Source organism: Panicum hallii, chromosome 7 (assembly GCF_002211085.1).
Source record: "Panicum hallii strain FIL2 chromosome 7, PHallii_v3.1, whole genome shotgun sequence".
Classification (NCBI taxonomy): Eukaryota; Viridiplantae; Streptophyta; class Magnoliopsida; order Poales; family Poaceae; genus Panicum; species Panicum hallii.
The window spans coordinates 27,241,666-27,257,616 of NC_038048.1; the positions used below are offsets into that span (position 1 = coordinate 27,241,666).

Consider the following 15,951-nt stretch of genomic DNA (forward strand, 5'->3'; position numbering starts at 1 on the left):
TCACTTGAAATATTAAGCTCTTGATCACATTTCTTCCTTCTTGATCAAAATATCAATGCATAATACTTATTGAATTCCATTTATTCACAAAATTTATCATACCAACTTAGTGATCAAGCAACTGAGAATCTTCACTTCTATTGAAATAGTAAGTGATCAATATACCAATACATTATCAATCTTTACTCATTCATGCAACCAAGCCATTATTGAGATCATATAATAGCCCTTGCAACTATATCTCTTTTACCTTTTCCATTTGCTTGCTCTTTCTTCAATTTGAGGTATTATAATTTTGGTACACTTCTTTGCAATGAGACCTATGCAAAGCTCATCAAACTCATTAGTTCTTTAATTGTGGTGTCATTCAACCACCAAAACATACAAGAAGGCCTAGCTGCACTTTCAAAAAGCTACGGGAACAGTTGAACCCTTGGAGGCACCCAGATTTTCCAGACTATTGGAGTATGGATCTGTTCCACGCCCTCCCAAGCTTGAGCGATCATGACTTTTCCTTCAGAATTTTCATCAGTCGCTTCAATTCATGAATTTTCTTGATGACAGGTGTGAGACAGTTCTGAAGGAGAATTTTAGTAAGATCATGAATTTTCTTGCTGACAGCTGGGCGAGTAACTGTTAAAAAGATGAAACTTCACTCTCCCGTTGACTGACCTGTGGGTCTAGGTCTCCGGTTCCAACTCGAGATAAAATAGCTGAAAGTGCCTTGGTTACCGTAGCTGTCTCTGACCGTCCGGGCTGATGTGCTTCTTGGTCACCGTGGCATTTGCGTGCAAACTGTTTTTTCCTATTTTTTTCCCTTTCCAATTAGGATTTGATAAAAAGCTCGCAGATTGTTACCTCGCTTGGCTCGTAGATAGCTCAGCTTAGCTCGGGTCGGCTCGACTCGTTATGTTTTTCTAATGAGCCAAGCTCACGTTTCAGCTTGCTAGAGATAACGAGCCAGCTCGAGCTGCTCATGAGCGGCTCGCGAGCTAAACGAGACAAGGCATAGGCGCAGGCGAGCAGCTCAGCAGACCAAGCAAAGGCAAAAGGACTTATCGGTAGGCTAGGCACAAAGCAAGCCAGAGCTGCAGGCTCAGTCTTATCTCTTCCATCGCCGTCAATTGCTAGGATTTGCACGCCTCGGCGGCTGCGGCGCCGCGCTCCTTCCTCCTCCTTCCCAACCTCCCGGTCGTCGTCGTCACCTTCTCAGAGCAAATCTGGTTGGCTCCAAACCGAGCGTCAGTATCCTTGCGGGCTTGCACCTCTGCCATTGGCGTTGCACAGGTGAGGCTAAAGCAATTGAGATTTGAGAATGCTCCAGCTTCAATTCGCTGCTTTTGTGCGGCTTTCTTGTCTCAGATGCTCCGTGAAGCATGAAGAAGTCAGATTCCTTGTGTCTGCTAGCTTTGATTTAACATGCTCCCTTATGTAGATTTTGTGCGCACATATCTCACGAATGGAGGCCAAAATGCGGGAGGAAGCACGTGGAGTGGCTTGCCCGAATGCTGCCAGTGGAGGTGTGTGTATTGTTGATCCCCTAGCTTGCACGTCTTGGAGATCATGATTCTTGTCGCGTCGTCGAGCGCTGCTCCTGTTATGTTCTCCAGCTTCAACTCCACCATCTCACGAGCTGAAGCGGCTCGCGGCGGGGACACGAACGACGCCCAGATCTGACGAGCCTCCTTAGTCCCTCCGCACCTCTCACACCACGACGGCCTCGCATCCTCGTCTAGCTTGAACTCACAACGTCCCTCAAGATCCATCTCCAGCTCGCAAGCCAAACGAGCTGGCTCGAGCTACAAACGAGCCGAGCCGAGCCACGTTTTTTTCTCGTTTAGATAACGAGCCGAGCCGAGCAAGCTCGTTATCTAAACAAGCCGAGCCAAGCCGAGCCGGCTCTATGTCAACCCCTATTTCCAATTACACTTATACATACGACGCTGGGTTGTTCAGTGTTCACTCGCACCACATGCATAATTTACGTAGTCCAAGCACACGTAATGTTCATACCATTTATCGAGCCAAACTTTTCTATTACCTTTTTTTTAAAAAAATCCATTGAGCCTGTACTAGCCAGGCAATCCACTTTTTTTTTTAAAAAAAATCCATTGAGCCTGTACTAGCTAGGCAATCCAATTGGTACTGAATCATGATGATCTTTTTTTTCAACTTTCGTAATCTCTCTGGTATCGATTCGGATGATACCTGTGGAATAAGCAACACAAGATTACTTGGAACCGTGTAATTGTTACTTGCAAGCTGCAACATTTCTATATGGATGAGTCTCTATTGCAGTAGTCTTCTCTAACATTAGGTCACTGACACGTGAGCCTGTATGGAAAGAAGGTGAGTCCTCTTGCCACCTCTGGACCAACATGTCAGTGGCCTAATGGTTAGAAGGCGGTACGGTTGAGGATTTGTTTTCTTTTAATACGAGTAACCCAAATAAGTAGGATACCATGGTTGCTTGAGCTAGATACTTGCGCCCCATGTCTTGCTTGTCCTCTTTCACTCGTTTGATCGTGTGTCGAGTCAGTGCAGTAACCTGGTGTTGACAACCAAAATTGGCACGATTCAGATTTTCTGGACAATCTAGGAAAACCGGTCAGACCTGTTATGCAAACCAGTCAGACCGGTTAGGGTGATATTGTCAAAATGCAGATTTTACTTCACCATCGCGTAGCTCTTGTCAAGATGATCAAAATGCATATATGGAACGCCCAATTTGATGTCCGGATATGGCTCTAGGAAAATCTACTCCTGGGTCAGACCGGTCAGACCGATTTAGAGTGGCGGTCAGACCGATTTTGTCAGCCAAACTGAGTTAGAAGTTGTATTTTGATATGAGATTCGTATGGGTTTCGACTCCTATTAGGTACAAACCTCCCCACCCTATATTTATGAAGGGCCACGGCTGATTGAGGGCAATCCAATCGAACCAAACACTATGCATTTACCTTTTTACTCCTAAACCCTAATTTCTCTTCCAACTTCCCATGTTGTTCGTCTACGGATCTCCACGACCATAGATGGTGTCCTAGGCTTGCTGGCCATCCTAGATCACGATCAGCAACATCCACACCCTGACGGGGTCCCTCCTGGGCGAGAGCATCGATAGCCTTTGCTAGTTTGCTTGTAAACTAATCGTTCTTCGTCACGTAAACGTGCTGGTTATCCTTCGCTTGTTTGCTTGTAAACCTAGCCATCCTCCATCACGTAAGTGTGGCCGTTATCCTCCTCGGGCGACCGATTCCGGCGAAGCCCGAGGGAACCAGCCTGACCGGTACTTGAAACCGATCTGACCGGTCATCGCAGACTCACAACTATCTGATTCTTTGCGATCCGCGCATTCTAGCGCATTCGGTGTGTTGACTGGATTTTGCGTCAACATACTTTTTGGCGACTTCACTGGGGAGGAAGATCTGGTTGCTCCAACCATTCTATCAAACCCTAGCTAGTTACCTAATTTATCTACTATTTTGATTCACCTTCTGAAAGTGCATTTGGCCCCTTAAATGGGTTTTGGTGTTGACAACATACAAAATTAAGGAACTAATGAGTTTATCGAGTTATGAACAGGTTAAAATTCAATGAAATAAAAAGGAGCAAGAAAAGACGCCAAATTTGCTTAAAGGACAGTGTTGGGCTTAAAAGAAGATCTTTTAATATTTTCTATTTTGACTTTGAGTATAAGAAATTCCGGAAGTTCCGACTAGGGATCGTAAGTTCCTAGTAACTTCCGACAGGCGGTGCTCAGCCAGCCAGTTTTATCTGGGTTGGAAGTTCCTTGTACCTTCCGACAAGGGAGATAGGGGGTTCACAGCTAGCTAATTTTAGCTGGGTCGGAAGTTCCGACCCTGTGTCGGAAGTTCCGACAATCACTTAACCAGTCCACTCACGGCTAGTTTTTGGGGTTCGAGTATTTATACCCCTCAGCCCCCCTCCTCATTTATTACCGACCTAACCCGAGACAAACATCTCCAAGAACATTTACTACTCCTCCCTAATACTTCCAAGAGCTAATCTTTTAGTTGATTTGAGCTAGGGGTTGGGTAAGAGCAAGATTGAGGTGTGAGACTTAACCATTTAAGTGTGAGGGCAGCCAAGTTCATCTCAAGAGCACTTGAAGCATCCTCATTCATCGATTCGCATTTGTTACTCATGAAGCTTGCTTCTAGATGGTTTGATGTCGCCCGATTGAGCGTCCTCTCATGTGTGTGCGCTCCGGAAAGTTTGTAATACCCATCCTTTATGGATTTATAGTAAGTGACTCAATCCTCCTTTGTGGTTGATTGAGCGATGTAAAGGGTTAGTGGAAGACCCAGCTCTTTGTGAACTCCTCAACGGAGACGTAGCTTCCTTAGTGGGAGTGAACTTTGGGAACAAATCTCCATTGTCTTGTGCTTATTGTATTTATCTAGTTCTTGTTGACCTAGAGTTTTTTTTTGCGCTGATCTACGTACTCGAGTTGTTGTGCTTATAAAGATCACCTGCAAAAGTCACTTAGTATCATTGCACAACTTTTGATTCAGCCAGGTTTTGCAGTTTCAGGTTTATTTTTGAATTTTGTATAAGAACTTTCCTTTTCTCGGAAGTTCCGGTCCAGTGTTGGAAGTTCCAACAGATTTAATTGCTGCGAAGAATTTTTCAGATTTTTTAGATATGCCTATTCATCCCGCTCTAGGCATCACCAAAATCCTTTCAATTGGTATCAAAGCCTAATCTCTTGATTAAGGCTTAACCACTAAGGGATATCAAGATGTCTATAGTTGGGGATGGTGCTGACGCCATCGCAACCGTTGCTGCTCAAGTCAATGCCGGTACCGGATTAGATGGTGCCGAAAATCCCTTTGGGCCAAGGCGTTCATCCTCCATTTATGATGCCGATTTAAGTTCAAGTGATGAAAGCGAGGGTGAGACATCGGAAGCAAGAAGGAGAAAAGAGAAGATGAAGGCCAAAATTGAGAAGAAGGCTGATAAATTGATGATGGAGCGAATCAAGGAAGAAAGCAAGAAGCATCCTTTCTTCGGGTTACATCATATTCCTCATAACTGTGCTTCATCTCAATATCCTACTTCTCAACTTCAATCGGTCCACTTGGGAAGACCTCCTTTCTTTGATGGGACGGATTATCCCAAGTGGTCTTATGATATGAAAATGCATCTCTACGGGCTTCACCCTTCTATTTGGAAAGTTGTGGTTGTAGGTGTGACTCCTACTACGAACGGTGTACCCACGGCCGAACAAGTTTAAGGCTACTCCCGTAATGCGCAAGCCGTGAGGATCATCACAAGTTCCCTTTGTGCCCAAGAATTCAACAAAGTCCGCAATGTCAAAGTAGCCAAGAAAATTTGGGACACATTGAGAGAAGCTCATGAGGGGACCGATGGAGTTAGAGAAGGCAAGATAGATTTGTTGCAAGGAGAGCTAGAGCACTTTGTCATGCATTATGAAGAAACCGTGAGGCAAATGTGTGATAGACTAATGATTCTTGTGTCGGATATTAGATCTCTTGGAAGCACAGAGTGGGAATATCACAAGGTCACAAAGAAGTTGTTTAGGGCTTTCACACCAAGGAGCCCTACTCTTACAATAATGATTAGAAGAGATCCCAAATTCAAGATCAAGACACCTAATCAACTTCTTGGTGAAATTCTTTATCAAGAGTTGGTTGAGACAATAATAAAATAGTGGTCAAGTATGTTGGAGCTTACACTGAAAAGGAAATTCTTGGGAGTGTGTGGGTTCCAAAAGTGTATCCATCAAACCTTCTAGGACCCAAATCTTTTTGGGTACCTAAATTTAAAGCTTAACTTGTTTTGTAGGCCTACTCCTAAGGGCAGCACCGCTGTGACACTCAGGTAATTAGTATGGTTACACACTAGATTTTAGTATGAAATTGTGTGCAAAATGTGGAGAAACTATGTTTAAAAATTTAAATGATAAGGAAAAAGGGTTGTTTATATAATTATAAATTAATATAAAGGTCCTTTAGTGTTAAATGGGTGAGAATGGGAAGTGGAATCCAAATACATAAAGGTTGTTTTGGCAAAAGTCAAAAACTTGTGTTTAAATCGCAAATATAGGTGAAACTACACATAGGATATATATGTAGTGTAGTTTTTAAATAGGATTTATGTAAAGTTTGGAAACCTTGCTAAGTTTTAGATAAATTACAAATCCTTAGCTTTTTTGCAAATGAATCTTAAAACAAAGTTGTAGATTTTGGAAAACCCTACACTTTTGCTTTTGGGCCCATCCTTATTTGAGCTCTGGTTTGAAAGTTATTTGGACATTACAGTGGAGTCCTTGTGTTTTTGAGAAATTCCATTTCAGTCCCCCTTCGTCTAACTCCCCTCCATCTCCTCTGTTTCTTCTCTGCGCCGCGCCGCCGCCGCTCCTGCCGGCCATGTGCTGCGCACCGCCGCCCCCGCGCTGCTCAGAGCCGAGCCACGTGCCGCCTCAGCCTAGCGCCACCGTTTCCCCGAGCCGCGCTGTCCTCTCCCCGCCGTGCCACGCTGCCCGGCCGTCTACCCGAGCCGCTCTTCGCCGCCTCTCGCCGTTGCTGCAACCCGATCGGTGCCACCTCCTGCTCCCGGCAGACCCACGCGTCCTTCCCCGCCCTCCCGCTGCCTTCCCGACCCCGCGCTGGCACGCCGCTGCTCCCTCCAAGTCGCACCGCCGCTGCCCGCGCCGCCACGCGTGCCGCCGGCGTTGCCAGCTCCTGCTCGCGCGCGCAACGCTCCTCCTGGTCTTAAGGCACGCCAACAGCTGCTCCCCGACCTGCTTAACACACGCAAGGACTTCTTCTCCGCTGTAACCTTCCCTCCCGAGCTTAATCCCTCACCGGACCTCCGCCGCCGCCACTGCCCACCGTTGACAGCCGCCACCACTGCTCCTCGTCCCCGATCCAGAGCACAAACAGCATCCCCGTCACCCACTGGTGCTTCCCAGCCCGTCCAATCTCGCTCTGGTGTACCGAAACAGCCGGACCGCAGCGTCGACGAGCTCCTTGCTCCGCCGCCGCTCAGCCTCGCCGTCGACCCGCCGATCCACCACACCCTAGCCTCGGCCAAGCACCCCGTCGGCACCACATCATCACGTGGGAGCTCCCTGACCACTTTACCGCCACCCTCCGGCACCCTAGCCACCGGAACGCCATCGACCCCCTCGGAGTTCCACCGCCCGCCCCTGTTCGCCGCCGTTACGCCACCCCGGCCCCTCTCCTCCCCGACACCGACCACCCCCCGTGCCCGCCGTGAGTCGCTGATCTTTTCCCTCACATGCCCCTCGCCGCCGGCGAGCTATCTCACCGGAATTTGATCGGCCATCGGTCGGACCTCCTGTGTAGCCCGGCCAGGGACTCGATTGCAAGGTTTTAAAAGTTTCCAGGGGTCTATCTGTGAGAAAATAGCACCCCTCTTTAAACACAAATCAATCAACTTTTAAAATTCATAGGAATGTGTAGAAAAATCCAAAAATTACCAAACCAGTTTTGTTAGAAACTAGAATTCAAGCTCTACAACTTTTGTTAATAAAGTGTGGTTTGAAACTAAATGCTTTTAAACTTATTTTAAACTTAAATAAAAGAGGTATCTTGTGCATAATTCTTGCATACAAACTTATTTTCCTGTGATATTTGGTATGTAACTTGTTTGGATCATGGATAGGCTTGTCTAAAAATTTCATGCTTAGTATTGTTTTGAAGTTTAAGTTCTTTTAAACTTTTGCAAATCAAATTTGAAATAATTTGAATTTAATTAAGCATGTTCTTAAGGCTTCTATGTTTAGATCTTTTTATTATAACCTAATATATTGATAATTAGTTCATAATTAAATTTTCAAGAGTTCATAATTTTGATTGCTTGGGATTTGAATTTAAACTTAAAGTTTGAATTCAAATTCAAATATTTTAGTTTTTGTTTCCAGAAAATTATGAAAAATTCACCATATGCTTATTTATTGAAAATAAACTTAACCCCAAAAATCTATGGTTAGAAACTTTATGGTTTTAAAAATAAAAATCAAACTTGTCCAATTACTTCAAGTAATTCCATGACTTAAGTGTAAATAATAGTTTGGGATTCAAACCCCCTTACTTGATAAGTTTATATTGGTTAATTTATTGGATTGCAACTTTATTGTGAAATAAAATCTTTAAACTCAAGCACCCTCTCACTTAAATCATTGCATATCATGTAGAGTCAGCAACACTCGACGACGGAGACTACGAGCTAGTCCTGGAACAAGACCAAGGGTTTTCTGAAGACTCGATAAACGTCGTCGAGACTCTAACTGAAGCTCCGAACCAAAGTTCAGAAATCCTTGACACTTCTGCCCCCAACCCCACTCAAGAAGGCAAGCCCCGGTGCATAACCCAGTATTTCAAATTACTACATTATGCAATCTTATACTTATAAATTATATCCTGCATTAAGTCTAGGAGTTGAAATGGAACCCTAGATGCATTGATGCTAGGAACCAATGTATTGTGCCTGAGTCCATATCGGCTAGATGCTCTGCTAATAGGACCGGTAGAAGTCGGGTGATTTCCTGTCACTCGCGCGATATAGGAGTTGAATGTTTACTATCTTGCAATCACTATAAGGATCATGGACGGGGTCATGTGCGATATCATGACTCAGAAGGTTACCCCGTCTGTGTTGATAAAAGTTGTTAAGGTCGCAGTGTGTGGTAGTGGTGGCTAAGCGTTTGAAAGTACTAGCCACATGCCGTGAAATATGGTAAAGCGGTAAGCCTAGTAACCAATCGGTCCGAGAAGTGGACATACCTCCCACCACTCGTAATTTGGTTTTTCTCATGCACCGACGTGCGGGAGTACATTCTGCGCAGCGGACAGGAGTACGGTCATGTAGTCGCGCTACAGACGTATGTCCGGCACAATTGGTGTGCGTACGGTTCTACAGTCGCTTGTGGTGCCCTGTTCCACGAGTCGGAATGAAAGGCGAAAGGTTGCTTCGGAATTATCGTTGGATATTCCAAGCGTGTGAGTTTGGTTTGCCTTGCAAGGTTTGGAAATTCGATTCAGAATCGTCCGTTTCTCACGGAGATTGAGACTGCTTATTCCTTCTGCCACATAGAGTAAGAAGTGTAACTACTGTCGAAATAATCTTGATGAATGCTAATCTCTACCTTGCTTGTCTAGTATAGGTGCTTACCTAGAAGAGCTAATCAAGTAGAGTTTGAAAGCTAAAATTTGAAAGTAGATCATACTCTTTGTTGCTTTTCAGCTGAAATTAAACCCAGAACCATTTCAAGCCTTCATGAGTCTAATTACGGGCTAAGTATACCCGAGCCCGGTTAAGTCTTGCTGAATATTAGTATACTCAGTCTTGCTACTCTATTTTTCAGGTATAACATTTGAGAACCCCCCAGATAGTTCGGCATGGCCAACCTCTGTTCCGTTTGGCTGGTCCGTGGAGTGGGATCCGTCCCCGGCTGGCAGTGACCCTCCTGAGTGACACCAAGCTTTGGGCTGAGCGTGGTGTCAACCTTCGCGACATGTAGTCGCGTGTTAATGCTCTTCCGTTGTGAACCTGGACAAGCTGTGTAGCTTGTCGTTTGAAAACAATGTTTGTATAAGTTTACTTTAAGTTGAAACAGTTTGTAATAATGTTTAAGTTTCTGTAAATTAAAAGTTGGTGAGCTGTGATGTGATTGTATACTCGCCTTCGTGCGAGGTAAACCTGCTTCGATCCTGTTGAACCGTGGTTGCATCGGGCGAAGACCCGACAGACCAATGGGTTGTTCCGTTTGAAGTGCGTTGAGTTAGTATCGGCTGTATAGCGATGACTAGCGTACTTGAGCCGGAATAATTCAGGCGGTTCTGCCACAGCTGGTATCAAAGCTGTAGGTTTACTTTTATAATTACAGCCACTCTTAAAAATGTTTTCAGGATAAAACTTGCTTAACAAAAGAGTTTGCAAAGTACGTTGGATTCGTTAAGGTTGGTGTTTAGAACGCGAAGCCCTAGGGAAGTATATGGGAAATATCAGGTGGCTGCTAGTATATGTATATATATAGATAGCTCTAACTTGTAGCACTACTTTCGGTCAAAACTTAAATTCCTGCACAACCCAAACTTTACTATCTGTAACGACACCTTCGATGGTGAGGTAAGAAGGTAAGGATCCTCAGCTAACTGGGGAGTTAGCCTTCCCGTCGGTGATGCGAACCGAACGCTGATTCTCAAGCAGTGGCCTACTTGAGATGCTGCCAATATATTAACTTAGGTTGGTTATATTGGGAGTATATGGTTCGGCGCAGGGTATGGCGATCGCTGTTCATACCCCCGCATCTTGCAGTACCCCCGTGAATACGTTGTTTCAATAACATATGCTAACGTTGTCTGTACGGCGGTAATTGTACGGATGCTGTTTCTATAGTGAACAGTACTATTTGGGGACGCTTTCATGTCGTGCTGCCATGAAAGGTTCATGTTATATACATATGTGGTTTTTTGCAGGTACACTAACCACGATTAAGAGGTTAAGACGGATAGGACTTATCGACTAGTTATTAGTAAGAGACGTATGTGTTGTGCCATCGAAATTAACTGCGTAAGTCCGAAGATATTCGGCAGTTGTTTTTGGTTGTGAGGTTGAATAGTACGTGCATGCATAATTCATCATCAAACAAATGAGGGTTTAAATGTATTATTCTTTAAGAACAGGTAAAGTGTTGTCAATCTCTAGTATGGGTCAATAGGATTCTTATGGTAGTTTCAGTTGATTATTTGTAGCGTCCATCTGATTTCTAGCTTTTGCTGTTATCAGAATCAATTGTTTCGTTTCATTTACCTTGTGAGTTCTTAGCAGGGTAAATATATCTCACCATTTGTATTCTTGTTGCAGATGGCAGCCCCTTCCAATGTTTTTTGGGATTCCGCAGGGTATCTCCACATGAATGCCTTGCACTGGGAGGGTTTTCCTCGTCATCTTTGGGAATCGCTAAGTTCGTTCTGTTATACTGAGCCCCCACAATATGACGCAGTGGAATATCAGGAGGAAGGTGTGCGCCGATGTCGAGTCAGAATGACTATTCCTCAACATCCCTTCCGCTCCCAATGGCAACCCATCGAAGTTGACGTGGTGGGCTATCGTATAGTCGACACTATTGAGGCAGCAGCTCTGGAAGCCATCTACCTCTTCTGTAACCAACACCCCACGGAAGTTGCAGGACATCCTATCGGTCTACTCCCTGCCGTAGATCCCAGCGATCCTGAGTGGAATCTCAGGGCAGTTCCTGATGGTCACAGCTTGGAAGGCTCAGCAGAAGAAACGCTTCGAGGTACTATCCGATTCATGAACGTTCAGCATCACTATCAACTTCTGCTACGCCACAGTATGGGTCAGTTGACCAGTATTGCGCAAGGTCACTACAGGAATGCTGACCGACAAGTCACCCAAATAGAGCAGCTTCAAGCTTTGGTGACCGAGAAGGAGGAAATCATCGCCGCACGTGAGGAGACCATTCATCACCGAGAAGACCAGATCAATGAGAGTGATGCGGTGATCACCCAACGCAACACGATCATTGAGTTCCTCCAAGAGCAGATTCATGACCTCATCCTTGAGGTTGATGATGCCCATGCTCAAATCAACAAACTCCAACAGCAGCCAGTACCTCCTGCTGTACAAGCACCTGAAGCCGAAGAAGAAGATCCGGAGGAAATCGAGGGAGTTTCAGGCCTCAATTCCGAACATGGAGATCCTGTTCTTAGTCCCCATCATTCCTCTTCGGGCAGTCAGTCATCCGTGGGCAACTTCGATGACTATTAGTTTCGTTCGAGTTGGTGACATCCTAGTTGTAATTAGTGTAGAAAGGAGTGACATAGGTAGTGAGTAGTCTATCTAGATCTAGAGCCACTTATTGTATTATATGTGGCATGTGTATTCATGAAATGACTTGTAGTAGTCAAGGCACCCTGATGTAAGATGTAAGAACCCCCAGTATTTGCGTAGTAATTAAACCTTGTGTTCTATTATCTTACTTAATTCCTTTGCATCCGGAATGAGTTGATTGAATGGAGCATATTAAATATCTTTTTGGCAACTGTGTATCATCTGAAATTAGGAGTAAGAATATGTTGATAATGATGGACGTCTCCTTTGGTTCAGATGGTTGGAGCTACTCGCGGTACTCCGGAAGGTTTTCGGCCCGATCAAGCCAGCGGTTCCCAGCAACCGCCACCAGCCCCGCCGACTCTGGCCGAGGTCATGGCCCAACAAACCGAACTCCTCAATCAGCTGGTGCAGGCTCAAATGGGCCAGTTCCATCATCAGTCCCGAGGCCGAGATGAACCTCCATCGGCCAGCTATCAAGACTTCCTCAGTACCCAGCCTCCACTGTTCCATAAGGCAGACGAACCCCTTGACGCTGATGCTTGGCTCCGCACCATCGAGTCTAAGTTCGCATTATTGTCTGCCCCATGCTCAGATGAGAACAAGGCGCTCTTTGCAGCCCAACAACTCCGCGGCACTGCCCGCATATGGTGGGAGCACTACCATGCTATGCAGCCAGCAGATCATGTGGTGACCTGGGATGAATTCCGAGCTGCTTTCAGAGCGCATCATATTCCCGAAGGACTCATTGAGCGAAAGCTCAATGAATTTTTGAATCTGACACAAGGAACCCGCACCGTCATGCAATACGCACAAGCCTTCAACCACTTGTGCCAATATGCGGGATATCATGCGGACACTAATGCCCGCAAACGTGATCGCTTCCGTCGTGGCCTGAATACCAAACTTAAGGAATGACTGAATCTGGTCAAGGCCGACACTTTCAATGAGTTGGTTAATATGGCCATCACCCAAGAGGATTGCATATCAGCCCACCAGGCGGAAAAGAAACAGAAGACCCCGACGGGCCCTTCAACAGCACAACCCTCAAGGTATCGGTTGGTCCAGAACACTGCTACCCGAGCCCCACCCCGTAATAATCTGCTAGGCAGATGGGTAGCCAGACCACCACCGCAGGCTCGATTCAATCGACCACCCACACCGCAACCCCAGCAACAACAACAGCAGGGTCCGCGGCCGAGCTTTCCGCCAGTCAACCAAGGAAACAACAACTATCGTTGTTTCAATTGCGGCAACCCATCCCATTTCATCAAGGATTGCCCTCAACCCAGAAGATCCTTTCAAGGGCAACCATCCAACCCAGCCAGCAAGGGCAAGGGAAAGAAGCAAGTGGTCCAAGTCCGCCAGGGAAGGGTGAACCTCACCACTCTCTCCGAACTCCTTGAGGGAACACCTATAATGACGGGTACTTTCTCTATCCACCACCAACCCGTACTTGTTCTTTTTGACTCTGGTGCCATCCATAGTTTTATCAGCACAAATTGTGGGACTAAAATAGGCTTGGATATCTATTCTATGAATGAAGCCTATAGGATCATAACTCCTGGCGGTAAGATTTCATCCAATCGAATCTGTAGAAAGGTACCAATCCAACTGGGTAGCCATCTAATCAAAACAGATTTACTAGTACTAGATCTAGAGTGAGTGGATGTTCTTTTAGGTATGAATTGGATGACCCAAAACCAAGTGTTATTAGATATCTCTTCCCGAACTGTGGAGATAAATTCCCCCGAACATGAGCCTACCATTCTTTATCTTCCACAACGGGAATGCATCAAATCCTATACCTATGCTGCAACCGGAATCCAATTAAAGGATATCCCTGTCGTTTGTGAATACCCAGACGTTTTTCCAGATGATTTGCCTGGAATGCCCCCGGACTAAGATATCGAGTTTATCATAGAACTTCAACCCGGCACAGCCCCCATCTTTAAGAGACCCTATCGTATGCCACCTAATGAGCTGGCCGAGTTAAAAATCCAACTTCAAGATCTCCTTGATAAGGGTTTCATTCGTCTGAGTGCTTCACCATGGGGTTGTCCAGCCCTCTTCGTGAAGAAGAAAGACAATAGCCTAAGACTATGTGTAGATTATTGCCCTCTCAATGCGGTAACCATCAAAAACAAGTATCCCCTCAAAGATTGATCTTCGTTCCGGCTATCATCAGATTAAGATCCGGCCTAGTGACATTCCAAAAACAGCCTTCGCTACCAGATACGGACTTTACGAATATTTGGTCATGTCGTTAGGTCTTACCAATACTCCAGCATATTTCATGTATCTCATGCATTCTGTCTTCATGCAAGAACTCGACAAATTTGTTGTGGTCTTCATTGATGACATTCTGATCTATTCCAAAACTCCGGAAGACCATGCAACACATCTTCATGTTATTCTTCAATGATTAAGGGATCACCGTTTGTATGCCAAATTCTCTAAATGCGAGTTCTAGTTAGATACTGTTAAATTTTTGGGCCATACCATTTCCGGTGATGGTATATCTGTTGACCCCAGCAAAGTACAAGAAGTGATGGATTGGAAACCTCCAACATCACTCCATCAGATCCGTAGCTTTCTTGGTCTAGCTGGCTATTATCGTCGTTTTATTCCCGACTTCTCCAAAATAGCGAAACCCATGACCGAACTACTAAGGAAAGGCGTCAAATTCTCTTGGGATCAGAAATGTGAAGATGCATTCCACACCCTTAGAGCACATCTCACTACTGCTCCAGTTCTTGCTCAACCCGATGTTTCAAAGCCTTTCGACATCTACTGTGATGCTTCAGGAACCGGACTTGGTTGTGTGCTTATGCAGGACAACCGAGTAATTGCTTATGCATCACGAGCACATAGAACTCATGAACAGAACTACCCTACCCATGATCTTGAACTCGCAGCTGTTATCCATGCACTTAAGATTTGGAGACATCATCTGATGGGTACGAAGTGTCATATCTATACTGACCACAAAAGCCTCAAGTACATCTTCACACAAGCAGACCTGAATATGCGGCAATGACGCTGGCTAGAACTTATCAAAGACTATGATCTGGAAGTACACTATCATCCAGGCAAAGCCAACGTCGTTGCAGATGCACTTAGTCGCAAGCCACATTGTTCTTACTTATCAGTAGAGGCTTTCAATGAGACACTTTGTTGGGAAATGAGAAAACTCAACCTTGAGATCATTCCTCAAGGCAGTCTGAATCATCTCTCAATTGAAGCTACACTATGGGATGACATTGTTCTGGCACAACAACGTAATAAAGGGGTCAGAATCATTAAACAGAAGATAACACAGGGAGAAGGGAACTATAAGTGCTTCCGAGTAGATCCAGAAGGAGTTTTATGGTTCAATGAACGTATTGTTGTACCTAAAGACCATAAGCTCCGTAAACAGATATTGGACGAGGCCCACCTATCCAAATACTCTATGCACCCTGGTAGTACGAAGATGTACTAGGATCTGAAACAAAACTTCTGGTGGACTCGTATGAACCGAGAAATTGCCAAGTATGTCTCAGAATGTGATATCTGCCAAAGAGTCAAAGCCAGTCATCTGAAAACTGCTGGTATTCTTCAACCTCTACCTATTCCCTCTTGGAAGTGGGAGGATATCAGTTTGGACTTTATCGTTGGCTTACCCAACACTTCTTTAAGGCATGATTCCATTTGGGTAATCGTTGATCGATTAACCAAGACTGCACATTTCCTTCCCGTGCATACTACGTATAATGCCAAAAAGTATGCCGAAATCTATCTGGATCAAATTGTTCGTCTTCATGGAGTACCAAAGACAATAATTTTTGATCGTGGAGCACAATTCATCACTCGGTTCTGGGAGCAACTTCAACATGCTCTTGGAACTAAACTAATCCGAAGCTCCGCGTATCATCCTCAGACAGATGGACAAACTGAAAGGGTAAATCAGATTTTGGAAGATATGCTTAGAGCCTGCGTCCTTCAGTATGACAAGAATTGGGACAAATGCTTATCCTTGGCAAAATTTTCTTACAACAACAGCTATCAAACCAGTCTCAAGATGGCTCCCTTCGAAGCACT

The 15,951-nt window shown here is 45.1% G+C and overlaps 1 long non-coding RNA gene across 1 annotated transcript; it reads left to right on the forward strand.

Moving 5' to 3' along the window:
• The first annotated feature begins 1,060 nt into the window (after positions 1 to 1,060).
• Positions 1,061 to 8,240, forward strand: LOC112901690. Its single transcript, XR_003230336.1, has 3 exons — positions 1,061 to 1,287; positions 1,436 to 1,520; positions 8,207 to 8,240. It is a non-coding gene; the product is annotated as an uncharacterized LOC112901690 (long non-coding RNA).
• The last annotated feature ends 7,711 nt before the right edge of the window (positions 8,241 to 15,951 follow it).